This window comes from Humulus lupulus, chromosome 3 (genome assembly GCF_963169125.1).
Source record: "Humulus lupulus chromosome 3, drHumLupu1.1, whole genome shotgun sequence".
NCBI classification, from domain to species: Eukaryota; Viridiplantae; Streptophyta; class Magnoliopsida; order Rosales; family Cannabaceae; genus Humulus; species Humulus lupulus.
Genome location: NC_084795.1, coordinates 174,575,264 through 174,597,683, shown reverse-complemented (window position 1 = coordinate 174,597,683; position 22,420 = coordinate 174,575,264). Strand labels below are relative to the sequence as shown.

Sequence of the window (22,420 nt, the reverse complement as noted above, 5' to 3'; positions counted from 1 at the left end):
AGGTTTTGGAGAGGTAATTCCCTTGGAGGATACGCTCCGCGGTAGTGATGGCAAGCAACTGGGCTTAAGCTCTCCTGGAATCTTAAACAACCCATTAATTTATGCCACATGTTGACTGGCGAAAACACGGACAACATAGGACAAATAAGATCTTTTCCCCCCGAACTATGGTCCTTGTAATGTCTTGTCCCTAAAAAAATATCTTCGAATTATAGCAACCATTGAAAATGTGTTCTTTCTGTTGCATCCTTTTCATTTTTTTGTTAAATTGTGTCGATGTAGCATTGATGTGGCATGATTAAAAATTATTGGCAAAAAAATACATCCAAACAATGTGATCTAATGACAAATATTAAGAATATATGTTTGCATCTTAAAGCTAATGTTTCTATGTTTAGTGCCAATAAACTCAATTTCTACTAGCTTTAGTTACTTAAATTGACCCTTTCACTTTAATTATGCCTATAGTCTGTGACCACATTAGCAAACTATTTTAAAAAAGGGTTTATACTTTTTTGGACCACGTGTTTTGTTCCATTACCTGTTTGGACCATGTGTTTTGACAAATTACTTTTTAGACCCAGTGTTTTTTAAAATGGTTCAAATAAATCCCTAAACCATATTTTGATGAAAAAAAAAATTGAATATGACAACACAATTGTTAGGCAGAATGGCTGTGCTTTTTTTTTCTGAGTTGTTAGTTTGGTGAATTGTTTGTGATTTTAGTGCAAAAAAATTCGATAGAAATCGGGTTTATGGGTCTATTTAAACCATTTACAAAACACATGGTCCAAAAAGTAATTTGTCAAAACACATGGATCAAACAGGTAATGGAACAGAACATAGGGTCCAAAAATGTATAAATCCTTAAAAAATGATTCGAATGAAATAGGAGGGGTATGTTTGCAATGGTTACTATAGTTCGGGAGAAATTTTTGTCACACAAAAGAGTTTAAGGGGGAAAGACTCCAGAAGGACCATAATTTTTTTTTTTTGGGGGGGGGGGGGGGGGGGGGGGAGGAAACTTATTTGTTCAATTACATATACAACGTTCCTAGAATTTACATAAGTCCACAAAATTGCTCCTAAGTTTTGTGCTAGATGTCTACACATTTTCATTAGAATTGTTGCTACAGAAAGTAAAATAAGAACAAAATTATAGATATAATTTTCTGAGTTGAGTTGCGGACCAAGTCACTTTCTTTAAGACATTTTTCGGCTCAGCGCTAAGTGTGCACAACAGACTAGCAACCGCGCTGTCCCCAGGATAAAACAATCGAGATATCCTCTGTACGATATCCCTCTGCATCAAAAGATGTCATTGACATACACCCCATAATTGCTCAAGAAATTCGAGATAATCATTTTTACTTTATAAAAAACATGGTCCTTCCCCTTTTGCCAATCTGCATATTTTTCGAATTAAAAACAAGAACCGAGAAGTAACGGGAAGAAGAAAAACGTTTTTCTAAACGTGGGGAGAGGTCGTATCATGGTTAAAATGAAGGAGAAAGAATAGATATTTCAGTATCCCAATTTGACTGTCCTAAACATGTTTTGAATTAAATAAATAATAAAATGAAATAAAAATTATATTAATTAAAAAAAAAATTCGCAATTAAAAAATAAAGTGTGACACCACACCACTCGCCCACCTTGGATCGGTCGGTTGGATGAACGGATGGCAGAGACGTCATGCGTGTGTGTGGTGATCAAGTGTGTATGAATTTTCATGCCACAACTATCTATATATTCTCAAGTTTCTAACAGTCAATACTCTTTTTAATGATCCACGCATATATAATAACGATTTGAAGGACACATTCTTTTTTCATCCAATTAGAAATTGCCATGTCACTAGAGGAGCATCTGTTTTCTAGATAGAATGAGGGTAAATAAATTACTATTTATCTCGATAAAATAAAATAGAATTATTACCCTTTTAATATATATTTATATATTTAATATAAAATCCTTGTATGGTTAATTTATTTTAATAATGATAAATATAAAATAAAATAAGCAGAATGCTCAAAATACCCTCAAATCAATATCTATCAACAATAATATATAAAAATCATGCATAAACCCCAATCGTCCCTCTCACTTCCACATATTCTTTCAAAAAAAAAAAAAACCAGAGACCAAAAATGCTCGGTCCAAATCAAGTTTCCATGAAAGGGAAAGACACCTACCAATGGGTGAAAACTGAGTATCGTTGTAATGCCCCAGATTTTCTAATAAGGTTTAGGACCTGGATTAGGAGGCCGGGAGGGCCATAATTGATTTATTATGCTATTTAATGATTATATGCATGTTTATGTGAATTATATTATTATATGATGATAAATGCATGCATATGGGTCCACATTTAATTATAAGGGCATTTTGGTAATTTGGCCCGTTGAGGGAGTGATTGTGTATTTTCATGCATGTGGGTGAATTATAAATAATACCACATTATGTGTGGATTGGTTTGAGCCATTCGACATGAGACAATCATCGAATGCAAGTTTTCGGTCTAGTTATAACGGGAATAAGTTCAGGGCTCGGAGTGAGTCTCAGGGTAATTTGGTGATTAGAACATTGCCGGGAATTAAAGGGTAACGGGATATGAATTATTGGTATTTGAGAATATTGAGAATAACGGGAATTGGAGGGTGTTGATTATAATTAACGAGAGAGGCGGGAAATGATGATTTTACCCTTGGGAGTCTTTAGAAGCCTTTATTTGACCTAGGGGCAAAATGGTCTTTTCACCCCTAAGATATATATCAGCCCTTTGAGTTTAGAAGGCTGTGGAATTATAAGAAAACAGAGCATCATCCTCATCTCTTTTTCTTCCTCTCGTACATGTTCTTCCCTCCTTCCTTTCAATTTTTGAGAGCCAATTTGAGGTAGTAAGCTAGGAAAGCAAGGCTTGAGGGCTTAGGACTTTGGTTCAATCATTGAAGGGGATCTAAATCAAGTTTGAGGTAAGAATTCATCCTTGAATATAGGCTATACTCTGTTTTTCCTTATGGTTTTTCAGTTGAGAATTTGAGGTGTTAGTGGTGAGAATTCATGGAAGTTCTTGAGTTTGGTTGCTTGGGTTTTGATGAGGGTGTGATGCAGATGAGGTTTGGGGGTTGAATTTGACATTTTGATGATGTTTGGGATTGGTTTTGAGACTTGGTTTCAGAGGGAAATCGCAGGGGAGAAGACCAGAATTTTCTCTGGTTTACTGATGGCGCCCCAGCGCCATTCCTGGCGCGCCAGCGCTAGGCAGGGCTGATTCTGAGGCTCTCTGACTTTGGGGCAGCGCCTCAGTGCTAGTGGATTTTCCAGCAACCTATTTTTAGGGCTCGAGATGACTTTTAAGGCTCGAGGGTTGGTTCCTTTACCCCGTTTGGGTAGATTAAGAGTCCCGAGAGTGCGGGATGGATCCCGGGAGTGTGGTTTTAGATTATAAACCTTTTTATGATTTATTTTATTGATGTGATTCCATATTTGGTTATGACTAGGTGACCGCTAAAGGATCAAAGGATTGGTCGTTCTCAAGGGTGGTTCTTTTACTAATTCTTGCTCGAACCCGAGGTAAGAAAACTGCACCCCATATGTGACATGCATGGTTATTCTTGATGCATGTTGGATGGTTAAATGTAAACATTGATAGCATATTGAATGCTTAACAATCTTGCTCATTTTCATATGGATATTATTGTGGCATGCTGGATGATTAAGTGTGATGCATGTGATGCACGAGAAACATGTGATTAGGGCATGCCATGAATATTGATTGTGAGATTGATTAGAGCTTGAGCCTCTGTGTTTGTGCATGATCGTAATTGTGCTAGCAACTATTAAGTAAGCATGCTGAATACCCTTCATTTGAATATTCGTCATATGATATACGTTTGGTAGCATTGCTTACTTGTGCATGGTATTGACTCATTAGTCAGAATTGGCAAAGGTGTCAGTATCAACTGTGAAGCTGTGACTCATTAGTCAGGTTCGGCAGTGGTACTGGGCACTGGTCACATAGTGCTGACTCATAAGTCAGGACGGCTTTAGCGTGTTCAACGTAAGCCAATAAAGATTAGATCTAATCGACATTCTGCATTAGATGACTCAACAAGAGCATTAATGCCGGACGGACCTCAAGTTCGATGAAAACTATAAGCGCTTGTGTGACTTACCCCATCAGTCACTCATCTGTTAAGTTAGAGACTTACCTACCAGTCTATCATCTGTTTAAGGCTAGTGGCTTACCCAGTAGCCACTCTTCTGTTTAAGTTAGTGACTTGCTTGTCAATCACTCAGTATGGTCTTCTAGAACCTCAAAGTGATATTCACTCATCTGTTCAGAGCTATAAGCTCTGTATGATCATTTTGATCATCATATGCATGGCTTTGGGTGTTGAGCCCAGTAGTGACTTGCTTGTTGGTCACTCAGTATGGTTTACTAGAACCTCAAGTGTTGAAACACTTATTTGATTAGGATTGACTTGATAGTCATCCAATCAGAAGGGCAGGATTTCTTATCCTAGATACCCGAGCATTGTTTGAACTCATTTGCATGCTTGAATAAAGTTATGTTTGCTAGGCATGCTAGATATGATTTGATATCATGATGTGACTGTTTATGAGCATATGAGTTTTCCTGCTGGGCTTCGGCTCACTGGTGCTATGTGGTGCAGGTAAAGGCAAAAGAAAGCTAGGTCATCCTTGAGTTGGAGAGCTTAGGTGACGATGTGTACATATGTAGCTGCTCGACCGCCACAGCCGAGGTTTGAAGGAGAGGAACTAGGGCTAAACCCTGTTTTGCTGCTTAGATCGGCTAGTTGTAAATATTTTCTTGTAATAGACCTTTAAATTATATTTTTGGGATACAAATATATACGGTAAATGTTCTAGTGAAACGTTATATCTTAACCGAAATTTTTAATCCCTAAACTGCTAATCATACTTAGTTACACGTTTATGGCCAAATGACTCGATTAGCGAGTTTAGCACTGTTTGCAATGTGCACCGTAACGGTCCCTGGAGATTAGGGAGTTACAATCGTGAGCCTATGAAGATGGGAGGCTCATTATCCAAGCTGATCTTGTTCAGGTTTTGATGAACGGAGCCGGCGGAGACCAGGTTTAACTGTGGTCAATACATTAGAAACTATTTCATGGTAAGGAAAAATAACATTTTTATTTCCATTGTTAAAAATTTAGACCCTCAAAAATAAAGGGATTGTTAATATCAAAAGAAGAAGAACTAAAAAAATTATCGATAAACAAGACAGAAAAAAACGTCATAAAATTGTAGCTGCAGAAAGTAAAAAAAAGAACAAAATCACCGATATAACTTTCTGCATTGAGTTGCGGACAAAGTCCCTCTTTTTAGATGTTTCACGGCTTTACCCCAAGTGTGCACAATAGCCTAGCAACTGCGCCATCCCCAGGATAAAACAGCCCAAATCTCCTATGTGCGAAATCCCTCGGCACCGAAGGAAGTCGTTGACATACACCCCTTAATTGCTCAAGAAATTCGAGAAAATCATTTTTACTTTTTTAAAAACCTATTCTTTCCTTTTTTTTTCCAATCTGTATATTTGATGAATTAAAAACCAGAACCGAGAAGTAAAGGGAAGAAGAAAAACATTTTTCTAACCGTGAGAAAGAAGTCGTATCATGTAGAATATCAAGGAGAAAGAATAGATATTTTAGTCTTCCAATTTCATTTCCCTAGACAAATTTTTAATTAGATAAATAATAAAATAAAATAAAAATTATATTTAATAAATAATTCTTTTCTCAATTAAAATATAAAGTGTGACACCACAACACCCGCTCGTCTCAAAACGGTCTGTTGGACGAACGACGGCTACGGCGCATGCGCATGTGTGGTAATCAAGTGTGTATGAATTTTCATGCCACATCTGTCTATATATCTCCAAGTTTCTAACAGTGAAAATTCTTTTTAATGATCCATGCATATATAGTAACGATTAGAATGACACATTCTTTTTTCATCCAATTAGAAATTGCCATGTCACTAGAGGAACGTATGTTTTCTAGTTGGAATGAGGGTTAAAAAATAAGTATTTATCCTGATAAAATATATATAATATAAAATCCTAGTGTGGTCAATTTATTTTAATTATTATAAATATAAAATAAAATAAGCATAATTCTAAAAATACCCTCACTACAAGAAAAAATAGTATTCATAACACTTAAAAACTGCAAACCGGGAGTATTGATAACGCTTCTGAAAACGCTAACATAGCCCCTATTATTAAAAGTCCTATCTTTTCTATAATAGTATTCAAATGTTATGTTCGATGTTATCTTAAACTATTCAATAACACATTTTTAGTTTCTATAATATTGAAATAATAACATTTAGTTAGAGTATTTAGTAATAAATTTGAAGTTTAATCTTATACTTTATGCATAACACTTTCCAACTGTCATGAAAATTGTTATATTTGATCATTTTATAAAGTTTTTAGTTCATTCTATTATATAAATCATAAATTTTTGTCCCAATTATAATATATTATACAAAACAACCATAATTATTGTAAATTCTCCCAGTAATAACATTTTGTTATTTTGTAGTATGCATTTTTAATTGTTGTAAAAAGTTTTTATTATTGTATTTTGATTAAAAAAATCACAATTGATCACAAGTGTTATATTAAGTAGATAAAAAAATCTAAAATATTCAATATATATGATAAACCATGAGTATTTTTACATTTGAAGACGAACTACTTCAAACCATGACACTATCCACTTCAAAAGTTCTTATTTCGAACTTGAGTTTGAAAGCATACATAATAAAATTCTATAGTCTTGCACATCTTTTGCTTCAAAAGTAAAAAACAGAAACATAACAACATACACAAAAAGTAAACCATGAAGCTTGCTCCACCCTCCAATTCATCCATTCCATTGTGCACTTGTCTTTGTTGTGAGGTTGATTTGCTTAGCTACACAAGAGCACTACTACAAATATATACTTTCTCTGCGGTTTTTTTTCAACAATAAACAAAAAGCGCAGAGAAAAGGTTTGAAAGAGTCGAAAAAATTATATTTAATGTCTGCGCCCTACTTTATTGCGGTTTTAAAAAAACACAGTGAAAAGTTTGAAGTGGGACACTTTTCCGCAGAGTAAAGTGGAAAGCTTTTCTTCGTGGTTCTATACCCAAAACCGCAGAGAAAAGTGCACTTTTCTCCACAGTTTTGAGTATAGAACCGCGGAGAAAAGCCTTCCCTCTTCCTACATCAACCCGAGACCCTACTCTTCCCTCTCATTTGCATTTTTCATTTTTATAGAGAGGCATACACAGCGCTCCACCACCGTCCCCAGCCACGGGTAAGCCCCATTTTGTCCATTTTTTTTTGTTTTTTTTTTCTTGAATATTAAAGCTTGAAATCATGTAAATATACTTAATCTTGATTTATTTTGAAGTTTTAGTGTAAAATGATGAAATATTGAGTGGGTTTTATGGGGGTTTCAATGTATGTTCATATGGTTATTTTCAAAGTTTTTTCTAACATTTTTTAAAGTTTCTATAGGATTAGAAGACATTTTCATTGTTTAAAACATGTTATGATCACTAAAACTTGATTTTTTAATGTATATTTAGATTTTAGGGTATTTTTTGTATTATTTTATTTATAATAATGTTGTTTACATAATTTTTTATATTAAAATATTATTGCTTACATAATTTTGTATATTATTTAGGTAATGATTTTTTTTAAAGTATATTTTTGTTAATTGTATTACTTTAGGATCAATTCAATTTCCATATATTTACTAATATTAAAATTTTTATTGTAGGAAATATTTGTTTGAGTGTGAGGTGTGTTGAAATTGTTGAAGATTAATTTTGAAGGTGAGTAATAATTACTACTTAATTTTTTTATTTTTATTTTTTATATTTAAAAACTATTGTTAGATGAGTTTGAATATATTAGATATTCATCGCAGTGAAGTAGCTTTTGAGATAAAATTGTGTGCTGCGGAGATAACAGAAGGTTGATAACATGTGTGTCTTAGTGAAGTAGGTTCTACGAATTATGTGTGTGCTGCGGTGACTTATACTTGAGAACATGCATGTTGTTTGTTATATGTTTTGTTTGATGTGAATTTATAGGTAGATAACTTGGGATATGCTATAAATACAGAGGAAACTCTGCCCAATTTTTGTTTTGATAATATTAATTGAACATGTTTTATAAGTTAATATATGTAATAATTATGTTTTTGTTTATGTTGAAATTGTAAATACATATGAATTTTGGATATGTTATAGAAATAAATAAAACTCTGCCCATTTCATTTTATAATTTATTAATTGAATATAATTTTTTCAATTACAATATTAATTTTCTTTTCATTATCGACTTAGGAATTAGGTAGATATTATCATTATGGATAAGTCATGGATTCTTGTGAATAGAGAAACACAACAATTTCAAGACGGATTCAACCAATTTTTAGAATTTTGCCAAACAAATTGTAGTGATCCGGAAAGAATTCAATGTCCATGTATAGATTGTGGTAATGAATCAAAAGGAAATATTACCATGATAAAAAATCATGTATTTTGTCGGGGATTTGATACAAGTTATCGTACATGGTATTGGCATGGGGAATCATTAAAAAATAATAATCCATATCCATTCGGGAGGCGAGGGATTGATGATTTGGGTTATAGTGATTTTGACGATCATCCTATGGAATTGCTCGATGAAGCACAAGAAGAGTTTGTTGATGATCCTTCAAAATTTGATAAATTGGTTAGAGATGCAGATAAACCATTATTCAATGGTTTTCTAAAACAAAGATTACCAACGATGGTAAAATTTTACAACATAAAAGCAGAAAATGGAGTTAGGGATAAATGTTTTAGTCAATTTTTAGCTGCTTTTAAAGAGATTTTTCCGTTAGATAATTGCTTCCCTGAGTCTACGTATGAAGTGAAGAAAACTTTAAATTGCATAGGCTTGAAGTATGAGAAGATCCATGCATGTATGAATGATTGTGTGTTATATCGTAAAGAGTATGCAAACATGGACACTTGCCTAGAATGTTGAGGCAATCGGAATCAGCAAACCATGAAATAACTCAGATGGAGTTGATAAAGGACTACGAAGGAACGGAACAGTGATCATCGTGTCTAGGGCAGAATTAGGTCCTGAGATTCAATCATATATAATGTAAGTAGATAATATATTTCAATCATATATATTAGAGTAGTGATTTTCTTTTTGTTGTTTAAACTTTTTGTTATTTCTTTTATGTTTCAGTGATCACATAGAGTTATTACAGTAGATGATTCTAAACAAGGTTAAAAATAAACAAAATTGGGTTATAGATGAGCATAATAAAATGTTTTGCTAGTGGCTGAAGAATACAATTTTGACGAAGTTGGGAGAAAAAAATCAAGGACTGTCGACTGAGTTAAAGTGCATATCTCTTGGAGCAAGCATTGATGTAATAAAGCGTCAAGCTTACATTGTTGAAGGGAAACGATTTCATACTAAGTCAAGAGGTGATGCTCGGCTGGTTCAAAATAGTGGAGTAAGTCTAGTTGCAGAAGCTATACATTTTGTCAGTGAAAAAGATAATAACCCAATTTCAGGCACAATGGCATACTACGGGATTGTTGAAGAAATATGGGAGCTAGATTATTCATTATTTCGTATTCCACTTCTTAAATGTTCTTGGGTAGACAACAATATTGGCGTTAAAACTGACGAACTTGGATTCACTCTGGTTGATTTAAGTAAGATGGGAAGCAAGAACGATCCTTTTATCATGGCTGCCCAAGCAAAACAAGTGTTTTATATACTTGATCCAGTTAATGATAAATGGTCCATCGTTTTATCCGTTCCTGAGTGGAAGTTCTCAGAAAAAATAAGATTACGATGAAAATTATGATTTATATAATGACTGTTTCATTGTTGGACAACCGATACATGAACAAGTTGAGAATATTCAGGATAATGATAATGATAGCGATATCGATGATCATGATTATCTTAGAAATGACATCGAAGAAGGAATATGGCTTATCACAACCGCAGAGAAAAGTGTGGCTTTTCTCCGCGATTCGTGTACCACTTTTCTCTGTGGTCGAATACACTGTGCTTTTCAATACTCTCAAAAACCGCAGTGTATTAAGTAAAAAAACCGCAGAGAAAAGCCTTTTTTGTAGTAGTGGAGTTTAAATAATTAATGCTTAAACTTAGAGTTAATAGTAAACTAAAAGAGTTCAAAAAGAAAGAAAGTTAATAACCTCATTACGACTTTATAAGCTGGCCATGCAATCACACTAATTACACTAACTAAGTTGACCATGCAATTACACTAACTACAACACATAGGCATGAAAGATTGAAGATTTATGCTTGGTAAAATACTCATTAGAAAAGTTAGCTCAAACACTTTATGATTATGAAATGAAAATGCAAATGATACACCAACCAAGCATATAAATATATATATATATAATACAACAACTAATTTATAAAGAAAACCCAATAGCATAGACACATGAACTAGAATTAGATCAAATATAAAGTTCCAAATAACAAGAGTAATGAATTTTCCAATTTTATTGTAGATTTCACTACTGGACAATTAAAGGTTTCTCAAAATCCTACAGACCTAGTTTCCATAAGCTAATCAACTAAATTAAAATGTCACAATAGAGTGAAAGTATTGTTTTGTTGAGATTATATATGAAACACTACAAAGAGTACAAAGCATAAGCTAAGCACAACGATAGAAATCAAAGATAAATGTATTTCTAAGAATGAGACAAATTAGAAGCATTTAACAACATGGTATTTAAAAGAAAAGGAAAGAGACTTGACAAGATGCTCATCCAAATAAGCATAGATTCTTTACACATGGATAAGAAACTAGAAGGCATCATGTATTAAGATAAAAAATTGAGAACATGGGAGGATTCTAAGGCCTCAGACACATAATTCTTTTAAACCCATTTCAGCAAAGAAAGCATCCAAAAAAATGGTACAAAGAGGAGATATGTTGTTCCCATTTCATTGCTTAAACAACCTTCATTTAAAGAATTGCTAACCATCCAATGGGTGGCCTAACAATCCCTTTTAGAGAAGACTTCTTTGTTGATCTTGCTTCACTCTTGAATGAATTGTGATCTGCAAATCCATTGCAATCTAGAAATTAGCATAGACAGTTTTGGCTCTCTTTTTTTTTTCTTCTTCTTCTGAGAGAAGAAGAAAATGGTTTAGAAAATGATCTAGCCACTAATTTTGAGAGCTGTGTGTTCATGTTCTCTTCCATTACTTTCCGAAGTTTACTACACTTTACTTAAAGTGATATATTCCAAAAAATTCTAGTACTGTTTCATTCACTTATGGTATATCTTGATGAAATAATTTACTTTTAATGAATAATGACCTAATTACTTGAGTTGAGATTATTAAGCTTCTTGAACTTTGATTTAAAATGTGAACTCTACTAGAAAACATTATGGCAAGGGTTACTTTAGCTATGATAAGAAAATGTGTGTGTCTCTATGGATATGGGACATGCCTAACACATCTAATTGTAATTGTATCATGTGATTGCACAAGGACTATGCCACCCCATTTGGCAAATTTCCTCTATATAGTCTAGACCATTCATTTCAATACAAAAGATATATCTGTTTTACATATCTTTTCAAGGTTCTTGAATATAAATACACATAAACTTGAGATCACTACCATCCCAAGTCCTCGAATTCCCAAGTATCAAACATTCTTTCTTTGCTTGACTTAAGCAGTTGCTAAAATAAAGTTACAAATCTCATCTTTTGGCTCTTTCTAAAAAAAAAATGTTGCTGCCTTAGCAAAATACTTGGTAGTACTATAGTCACATTTCATAATCTAATTGTGATATACATGACAAAAAAAGTTACTTTAGTTTCACATGTACAACCACTTTGTAGAGAAGAATTCATATAGGAAAACCTCACTTATTAGTTTTATTTGTGTAAAAAGAGGTTGTGACTTTTGTGGTAAGTCAAATGATATTGGTATTGAAAAATATATCTCTACATATTGTTGACAAAAAACAACTTGTAAATAATGAAAAAAGCCTTCAATAAGCATAATTCTAGCAGATAATGAGATAAGTAAGCAACCCTTGGTATAGCAGATAATGACATGTCCTATTATGCATCAATAAGATTGGAAGAGAAGATAATGATTTTAAATGGTTATGGCTGCTCTAATTTTATGTACTGAGGTTGTTTGGTGGGGTTTGGGACCAAGAAAAATGAACTAATATTTTATTTTAGGCCAAGCAAACACAATTCAATTATAAAATAGTTATACTAGATAAGTCTATATAAAATCAAACACCATTTTCCCTAGACTAGCAACTAACCATCTGCCAATATAAATTCAACTAATTCAAAAACACATGCATGTTTTCTTCCTTATCTCACCACAGCACACAAATTTCTCAAATCCTACTTCACTAAGACACACAAGTTCTCAACCTTCTGTTATCACCACAACACACAACAATGATCTCAGAACCTACTTCACTATGGATGAATATTTAAGATATTCAAACTCCTCTAACATTTGCATAATATTAAAACAAAGGTATACGTTCTTGCAAAATGCAAACAAAAGTAAGAGTCTCTCGTGAGAGATTGCTTGTACACCAAGTATCTTGCCTCTTCTCTTGGTGGAAGCCTACCAGAAAAGTTTTAACTATATTACAAAGAGAATAAAAATATAGAGATAGAGACATATATAAGTAATATGACAGCACCAAACAAAAATCTCATTATTTATAATCAAAACCCATACAATCAATATTATATATTTTCACATGAATAAAAGCCTAATAAAATCATATTATAGAATATGCATAAATAAAATCTGTAAAATCTCATTGCACTGCTTGCAAAACACTTACCACATCTTTTGACGATGATGCATCATTTGAAGTTCTGTGTCTGGAATGGTCTCCATGCAAACCATGCCCAGAGCTATTCCTTCACGCAAAAGCCTCAACTGCACCAGAGAATCTTTCTCGAATCTCCTGTCCCACTAATGGAACATTCCAACATAAAACAATGAGCAATTAGTTTAACTTCAACATAAAATAAGGAGAAAAAGGCTCAAAAATTCCCTGACCACATAATAGAGCTTCTAAACATGTGCAAACAATGTCCACTAGGGCAGCGAGGGTGGATGTTTCTAAGAAAAAAAAGAACAAACCTGAAGGTCTCTCTATTCTCTCTGTAGATGGCCCAGAATTTAGAACTGGTTTCCCACTTGGTTGCTACAAAAGGGGGAAAACAGAATAAACATGGATAAGAGAGAGTATACAAAAGGCATGGATGCAAGTTCCAGTAGGTAATTTTGCAAGTGCATTGCAAATGTAATAAATAATGTACACACCCGAGCTCTTGAACTAGATCCAATCTGTGGATATTTCAGTATAGTCCAATCAAATACATAATCAAACTGATACCCTGCAAAAAATAAATTATCACTCAGATAAGATTAACTCTCAAATGGTCCATCATCTGAAAAGTCCAATGCATCACTAACATAATGGTGACAAAGGCTTTGAAATTGAAGCCTCAAGAATCTTTTAATGATTAACCTTCTCGAATAAATAAGTCTCGAAAAAGCCTCTTCAGATATGAGTAGTCTGGTTTGTCTTCAAACCGTAAAGACCAACAATAATGGAAGTATGATGTAAATTCTGATGGATATAATTTACAAAGAACCTGTCAAAGTAGTAGGCATATCAGTATCTCCCATGCCTTTACTTTAAAAATTTACAGTACATGGTATCAATGGAAATCAGCTAAAAAATTCACCACCAACCATCTGTAATGAGCTAATAATACCATATTCTCATATGAGAGTTATAAATGCTAACTTCACCCTACACTACTTGCAAGAGCTTAAGATCATACCTCTGTGGGAGTAAGCATCTTCTTTTCACTCATCTTGTCATATTTTTGTTTTTTCGTACCTGCTTTTAATCCCTGCCAGGGAAGACTAGTAAAGAAAATAAAATAAGTAAATAATATGGTGAAACAGAGCAATGAAACAAAGGAAAATGGATTTCAGCATATCACATAAGTATCCAACCTTCCCCTGAAAAAATACATAAGCACATAACCAAAAGACTCCAAATCATCTTTTCTGCTTTGCTCTACATAAAGATTACATTCACAATTAGATAAAGCCCAAAAGTCTCAAGCATTACAGGGAGAAACAAATAACAGATTCTCTAATTATGAATTATAAATGGCTCACCAACTCCAAGGTGAGTGTTAACACTTGCATAACAAGCTGTTCTTGTGAGATTCTTATTTTCCCTAAAGCAATAAATTAACATAATGAGCAGAAATTTGAAGGTTGAAGCGAATTTGGATCCTAGAACATAAAATTGATAATGAGAAACACATAAGTATCACCCTAATGTTTGCCCAAACCAATCTAAAAGCTTGTTTTTTAATATTAACATTTATAAGTTAAAACTCAGCATAGTGATAATCATTACACATGATATAAACACCTTCCACTTTACTTAAGACCATAATATTTCTCAAATATCTATTACTTGTATGGAATGTGCTTGTGCGTCTAAAGATCCCTATACTTTTTCGCAAGACCATAGTCTATGATATATACCTGCAATAAAGATTAAAAATAAAATTAAAAAATAGAGTGTTAGGCTGTCCCAACATCAAACTGTGAATTAATTATTCTAGCTTTGATAGATAGCATAACCAAGGCCAGGTGAACTTAACAAAAGTAACTCATAAAAGGATAAAGCCATCCCTACTCCAATTCATAAAGGTTCGTAAGTTTAAGAAGTTTAGTGTCCAATATCACAATCAATGAAAAATATATGAATTCAAATTTAAGGTGCTGTAACACAAGAGCCAAGGTTCCAACTATCCTAGTTTATCTTTATATGAAATTCTGTTTTTAGAAACTACAACTCACAAAAGTTAAATAACAACTAAAGTTTAAAACACAAAGGCCAGAAGTTGGGAAAGTAGCCAGCAAGGGGAAAGGGCTGAACTAAAGGGGAAAGGGCTTACCTTCATCAACTGCAGCAAATGTTAATAAGAATAAACCTGAACTAAAGGGGAAAGGGCTTACCTTCATCAACTGCAGCAAAATAAATTATTAAAAACAAAAGCAATAGCACAAACCAAAGAAATAATATTTAAGCAAAACCAACAAATTAAAGCCCAGTTAATGGATCTTGACACAACCATAATGTGAAAATGTAAGGTTTATTTATAAAAGTTCTAGAAACAAAAAACAAACATATTATAAAGCTGAAAATATAAATAACCAGTATGCAAGAAAACATAAAATTATGTCAAATAATAAAACATAACTAGTCATGTAATGAAAATATGTTGCATAATGATTAAAAATAAATCAAAGATCACTTTAACATACATTTTAAATCATGTTAATGGTACTTTTGTACTTTAGAAAACACAATCAAAACTGTGATTCTTTTAACTATACTTTAGAAGAAAAACTATTAAAACAACACTACATTTGTATGAAAAGAAGAAAGGCTTAAAATTTGTATATTACCAAAACAAGCTAAACCAGCAGTAGAGGAAGCTAATCCAGCAGCGGTGGGCAAGTTGTTGTATGAAGCAATGTGTATATGCAATTTTCCCCAGTCCTCCTTCAAAATCTTGATTCCCTTTTCCTTGTCCTCAACATCACCAACACAACTGTGAAGTTCCCTAAGACAACTTTGGAACCTGCCTACAGAAAGGGAAATCTCCTACCCTAACCAGCAAAAGTGCCACGAATCAGCACAAGACCAAAAGGGCAGTACATGTAACGAATGGGCTTAAAAACAAGAAAAATTCATTTTTTACACAAAATTCATTGTTAAGAAGATCAAAAATTCACCTTAACCAAGTTTAAATAACAAATATGGCTAGTTCTGATCATATTCTCTTCATTTTTTGAGTAAAATAATTAAAAAAATATGATATTCTTAAATTTTTACATTGCTTAAAAATTAAAAAAGAAAACAAAATTCTGTTAATTCTTATAACCTTCATCTCCAAAAGACATTCTCTAAAAAACCAACCAAAAATGAGGATTGAATTTTACACCCACAAAATTCAACTCCTCCATATTATATTAAACCCAGAACCATAGAGTCTACTTCCAACCCAAAACCCCAAATCTGTTTTTTTTTCATGCAAATGCAAACCCCAAAACTGAAAAAATAAGAACCAATCCTAACCAATAAACTAAATCAATTTCATATGACACAACCAGAACTAAGCCAAAAATTGGTAGAACTTTACCCGCTGCAGAGATGAGACAAGAGCGATCACGAGCTATTCCTCAACATCGCACTCTGAACCAAACCCAAGTGTACCACCTACTTCATGATTGGAGTGCCAAAGCTTGGAGTCTTCAAAGACTGTGACTGAGAAGGGAAGAAAAGGGAGGGAAATTGAATGTTCAGAACAAATACTGTAGCAATTGGAATGCTTTTGAAAAACAGTAATGGAAAATCACCTATAGTAAAATTAGGTTAAGGGCATATAATAATCTGAGCAGCAAATCATCTCGTGTACCAAAAAAATCTAACAAAAAAAAATGACAAAATCACTTTCTAAATCCAAGAAAGACTCACCTGAACTACTCCATGAAAGACATCACTCCTGAGAGCTTTATTAGTTGCAGATATGAGACAACTGTGATACCCGGCAGTTCCTCAATGTCGCACTCTAAACCAATCCCCAAGGGTGTCACATGCTTCATGACCAGAGTGTCAGAATTTTGAGTCTGCAAAGACTACAGCGGAGAAGGAGAAGAAAAGGAAAGGAAACAGAAGAAGGCAGAGAGACGGGAAATAAGAAGAGAAAGAAAGAGTTAACAAGGAAAACATAATATATAATATTATTAGATTGAAAGGATAGAGAATGAGAATGATGAGTAAAACAATGGAGGGAAAAAGAGACTAAAGGCGCCATTATATTAATTCACTTGGCGCTAGAATTTCGTTCCCTCCGTGTTTTTTTTTATTTAGTAAATCAGTAATAACACTTTTAAAAATGTGTAATATTATACTGTGATATTTAGTACAAATTGTTGTAGTGTAAACCCCCACCTTCCCTCTCACTACTACATATTCTTTCAAAAAAAAGAAAAAAAAAACCAGAGTCCAAAAATGGCTGGTCCAAATCATGTTGCCATGAAAGGGAAAGACACCTACCAAGGAGTGAATATTGAGTATCGTGAGCTTGTGTCGATGGGAGGATCATCATCCAACAACTCTGGGGTAGTAGATCTAGCTCACGTTTTGGCGAACGAAGCCGGCAAAGATGAGAACGGAGGCTTCGGTCCATGGTAGGTTTTACTGTGGTCAACACATAAGCGACTTTTTCATGGTAAGGAAAAATAACATCTTTTGTTTCCATCGTTTAAAATGTAGATCCTCAAAACGAAAGGGCTTGTTAATATCAAAAGATGAAGAACCAAAAAACTCATCGGTAGACATGGCAGAAAGAAACGTCTTAAAATTGATGTTGCAGAAAGTAAAATAAGAACAAAATTATCGACAAAACTTTCTGGGTTGAGTCGTGGACCAAGTCGCTTATTTAAGATGTTTCACGGCTCTGCCGCAAGTGTGCATAGCAGCCTAGAAACTGCGCCATCCCCAGGATAAAATAGCCCATATCTCCAATGTGCAAAATCCCTCTGCACCGAAGGAAGTCGTTGACATACACTCCATAATTGCTCACGAAATTCGAGAAAATTGTTTTTACTTTATAAAAAACATGTTCTTTCCTTTTTTTCCATTCTGTATATTTGTCGAATTAAAAACCAAAACTGAGAAGTAACGGGAAGAAGAAAAATATTTTTCTAAACGTGAGGAAGAAGTCATATCATGCACATAATCAAGGAGAAAGAATAGATATTTCAGTATTCCAATTTCATTTCCCTAAACAAATTTTGAATTAAATAAATAAATAAAATAAAATAAAAATTATATTTAATAAATAATTTTTTTTTTCAATTAAAATATAAAGTGTGACACCACACCACCTGGCCGTCTTGAAATGGTCGGTCGGACGAATGGTGGCCGCGGTTTATGCGCTTGTGTGGTGATCAAGTGTGTATGAATTTTCAAGCCACATCTGTCTATATATCTCCAAGTTTCTAACAGCGAAAATTCTTTTTAACGATCCATGCATATATAGTAACGATTAGAATGGCACATTCTATTTTCATCCAATTAGAAATTACCACGTCACCAGAGAAACGTATGTTTTCTAGTTGGAATGAAGGCTAAAAAATAAGTATTTATCCTGATAAAATAAAAAAGAAGTAATATCCCTCTTAATATATATTTATATATAATATAAAATCCTAGTGTGGTTAATTTATTTTAGTTATAATAAATATAAAATAAAATGAGCATAACTCTAAAAATACTCTCGTATCAATATCTATCAAGAATACTATATGTAAATAATGCATAAACCCCCACCTTCCTTCTCACTTCTACATATTATTTTAAAAAAAAACCAAAGTCCAAAAATGGCTGGCCCAAATCAAGTTGCCAAGAAAGAGAAAGGCACCTCCAAGGGGTGAACAGAGCCGGCGAAGATGAGAACGAAGGCTTAGGTCCATGTCAGGTTTAACTGTGGTCAATACATAAGCAGCTTTTTCATGGTAAGGAAAAATAACATCTTTTGTTTCAATTGTTTAAAATGTAGAATCTCAAAACAAAAGGGCTTGTTAATATCAAGAGATGAAGAACCAGAAAACTCATCGATAGACATGGCAGAAAGAAACGACTTAAAATTGTTGCAGTAGAAAGTAAAATAAGAAAAAAATTACTGATGTATTTTTCTTGGTTGAGTCACGGACCAAGTCGCTTTCCTTAAGACGTTTAGCGGCTCTACTCCAAGTGTGCACAACAGACTAGCAACTGCACCGTCCGTAGAATAAAACAACCTTGGTCTGTTCTGTGTGATATCCCATAATTTCCCTACAAATTGGAGAGAATCATTTTTACTTATAAAAAGCATGTTCCTTCCCTTTTATCCAATATGTATATTTGTCGAATTAAAAACTAGAACTAAGAAGTAACGGGAAAAAGAAAAACATTTTTCTAAATGTGAGGGAGAAGTCGTATCGTGCAGAAAACTAAGGAGAAAGAATATATATTTCTGTTTCCAATTTGATTTGCCTAAACAAATTTTTAATTACCTTAATAATAAAATAAAATAAAAATTATTTTTAAAAAATATGTTTTTTCTCAATTAAAAAATAGAGTGTAACACCAAACCATCCGCCCGTCTCGAATCGGTCGGTAGGACAGACGACAGCCACGACGCGCGTGCATGTGTGGTGATAAAGTGAATGAATTTTCATGCCTCATCTATCTATATATTCTGAAGTTTCTAATAGTCAATACTCTTTTTAACCATCCATCCCTATATAGTAACGATTAGAAGGACACAATCTTTTTTCATACAATTAGAAATTGCCACGTCAATAGAGAAACATATGTTTTCTAGATGGAATGAGGGCTAATAAATAAATATTTAACCCGATAAAATAAAATAGAAGTATTATCCCTCTTAATATGTATTTATATATAATATAAAATCCTAGTATGGTTAATTAAATTTAATTATTATAAATATAAAATAAAATAACCAGAATGCTCAAAATATCCACATATCAATATCTATTAACAATACTATATATAAAACATGCATAAACCCCAACCGGCCCTCTCACTCGTACATATTTTTTAAGAAAAAAAAAACAGAGACAAAAAATGTTGGGGTTTTATGCTCTAATTAAAACCAAATTCCTTTGTAATTTCATTTATTATCAATAAAAGAATAGAAATCATTTTTTGACTTGGTCAATCACTTTACTCACATGTTTATTTTCATGATGATTTGTTTAATATAAACTTCCATTAAATCTCAAGAATATAGCTAATCATATTTATAGTGACTGTTGACGCGGTCCTTCGCCAACAGGTAATTATATGAATAAGTGGGATGGATTAGTGCTAATTGGTGAACCGTAATATGAAAATATCTATATTTTAGACTGGAGAAACTAATATTATGGGAAGATGATCACTCCTTTCTTTTTAGGTGGTTCAAAGGTTAAACTCCCTCTAGTCCACCAGGCGATATTATTGATATCTCTTGACTATTTCTTACAGAGTGTTTCTTTACAAAAATATGCCAACCCCTTGCCCTACCCAGAGTCTTGGTATTTATAGGAAGAAGATATCTGGGTTGGCAATGGGGTCATCCTGTGATCCCTTTATCCTTCACGTCATCTCTGTGACACTGATGATTAATTCCTAAACTTTGAATTGAAGTGTGGTCTAATCAATAGGTAAGGAGGGATAATGGGCCGCATGATCCAAATCAGGTGTGGGATGTCTGAACATGCACGTTTATACTGCGTGTCTGAGAATTCAGGAATAGAATAGACACATGATGTCTGATATATGTACGTTTATATTGCATGGTTGACTTTACAAGGGTTCGGATGTCAGATCTCTATTGCATCACGAGCTTAGTGTGGCGCCAGCTCGTGATACTCATACTTCTGCTACACGATGCCTCCATGTAGCAGTTAACTCTCTAATCAGCTCGGGCTGGACAGAAGGAGGCTCGTAACACACAGCTCCGAGTGGACGATCTACATGTGTCATATCGAATTAGGCCCTTTTCTAGCTCGCTAATATGCGCGGATATTTAGGGCGTACATTTTCCCCCCAAGCCCCTGCTCGTGACCCATGACGTCATCTGTGGTCTTCAGAGCGTGGGCTTTTAAGTATCCCTTTCGACTCTTCATGTCTCGCCCACTGCATGGGCATCGGACACGTGGAGCGCCATGGTTGGCGACTGTTCGGTTTCTGAGAATTGCATTAAATGGCCTAGCCTGCTTTCGGCCGTCGTTTTGCCTCCCGAGTTATGACCCTCGTATCTCGCATTAATTTTATTGAACGGTCCTCGTTCCTTTATGTCTCTTACGTATATATAAGGTTGGCCATCTTCCGTATTAGCCAACCTTCATTTGAAATTCTATCCTCATTTTCTCTCCTTTTTAGTCTCAGAAGTTTCTCTTCTTCCGGTTATCATCCCAGAGATCCCTATGCTCTCGCCATAAGAGTTTCTGCACCAGTCCAGCTTTAAAGACTCCAACAGGACCCCGATTCCTACGCTTTTTGTGACTTCCATACGGAAAATACACTGTAAGTTCTCTGCCTGTTGCATGTTTTGATCATTCTGTTTTTCTGTTTGGTAAACCTCTTTCTTAGTCGCACACTGTAGGTTGTTTTTGGCTGGTTTTTGGTGCATAGGTTTTGATCCTAGGTATATCGACTCTATGAGAACACGTCTAGGAACGTGATGTTTAGGACAAGATAAATTCTGGGTAATTTTTCTGGGTAGCTTTAGGGAATGCATGTTTGGAAAGGGGAAGGTGAGAGGTTTCTAAGGTGCAAAACCGGGTAGCTTAGGGGTCACGCTTCCTAGGCGGTTTTGCTTTTTTTAAAACTTTCCCTCCAAGGCAAGCATTATCCTGACCCTCCTGACACATAGATCCCGAGCAATCGGGGATCCGTTGAAACGTGGGCGCGTGACCATGGCAACGCGTGGCCTCACACACCACGGACTGAGATTACCTTAGCCCGTGTATGAAAATCACTTATCGCGCTATATTCCCTTTTCTATTTTTAGGTCGCTTGTTTAAACTTTTCTTCATTCTTGTTCGTTAGGTGACCAGATGGGACCCAGGAAAAATGTACCCAAGAAGAGCACGGCTGGCTCGTCATCCCAGCAGGCCAACAAGGGGAAAGGGATTGCTGTGGATTATCCCATCCCCCACTTCGGTCCCACAGTGGAGAAAGAGGTTAAGGTGGAAGCTGATGCGTTCTTCAAGGCTGAGAGGATAGTCTTGAAGATTACGACCCAAGGGAGGGTCAACAAGATCCTGCTGTCCCATAACATTGAAATCGGGATAGGCACTCTTGTTGCCCGACCTTCCCTCGAGGGCGAGAGGAGCTGCACGCCCCTCGACGAGGAGTTCGCGGCTTGGAGTGACGAAGACCTCAAGGCCGGGGCCTTCCTACCTCTGGACCAGTACTTTGTGGATTTTCTGAATTACGTGAAGCTGGCTCCCTTCCAACTGCCCCCTAACTCCTACTGTTTGCTAGCGGGGTTGAGGTACCTCTTCTTAAGGCATGAGTGGGAGGTCCCGACCCCAGCGGACATCCTTTTCTTCTTCTACCTCAAAGCCAGCCCGGATCAACAGGGGCAAGGTGACGAGTTCTACTATTTGACCTATTTTCCTAACTCTCCTGCAGTCAT

The 22,420-nt window shown here is 34.6% G+C and overlaps 1 pseudogene; it reads right to left on the bottom strand.

The window, feature by feature from the left end:
• Window positions 1-10,029: 10,029 nt before the first annotated feature.
• Window positions 10,030-16,121, bottom strand: LOC133825225 (casein kinase 1-like protein 11; annotated as a pseudogene).
• Window positions 16,122-22,420: the final 6,299 nt, after the last annotated feature.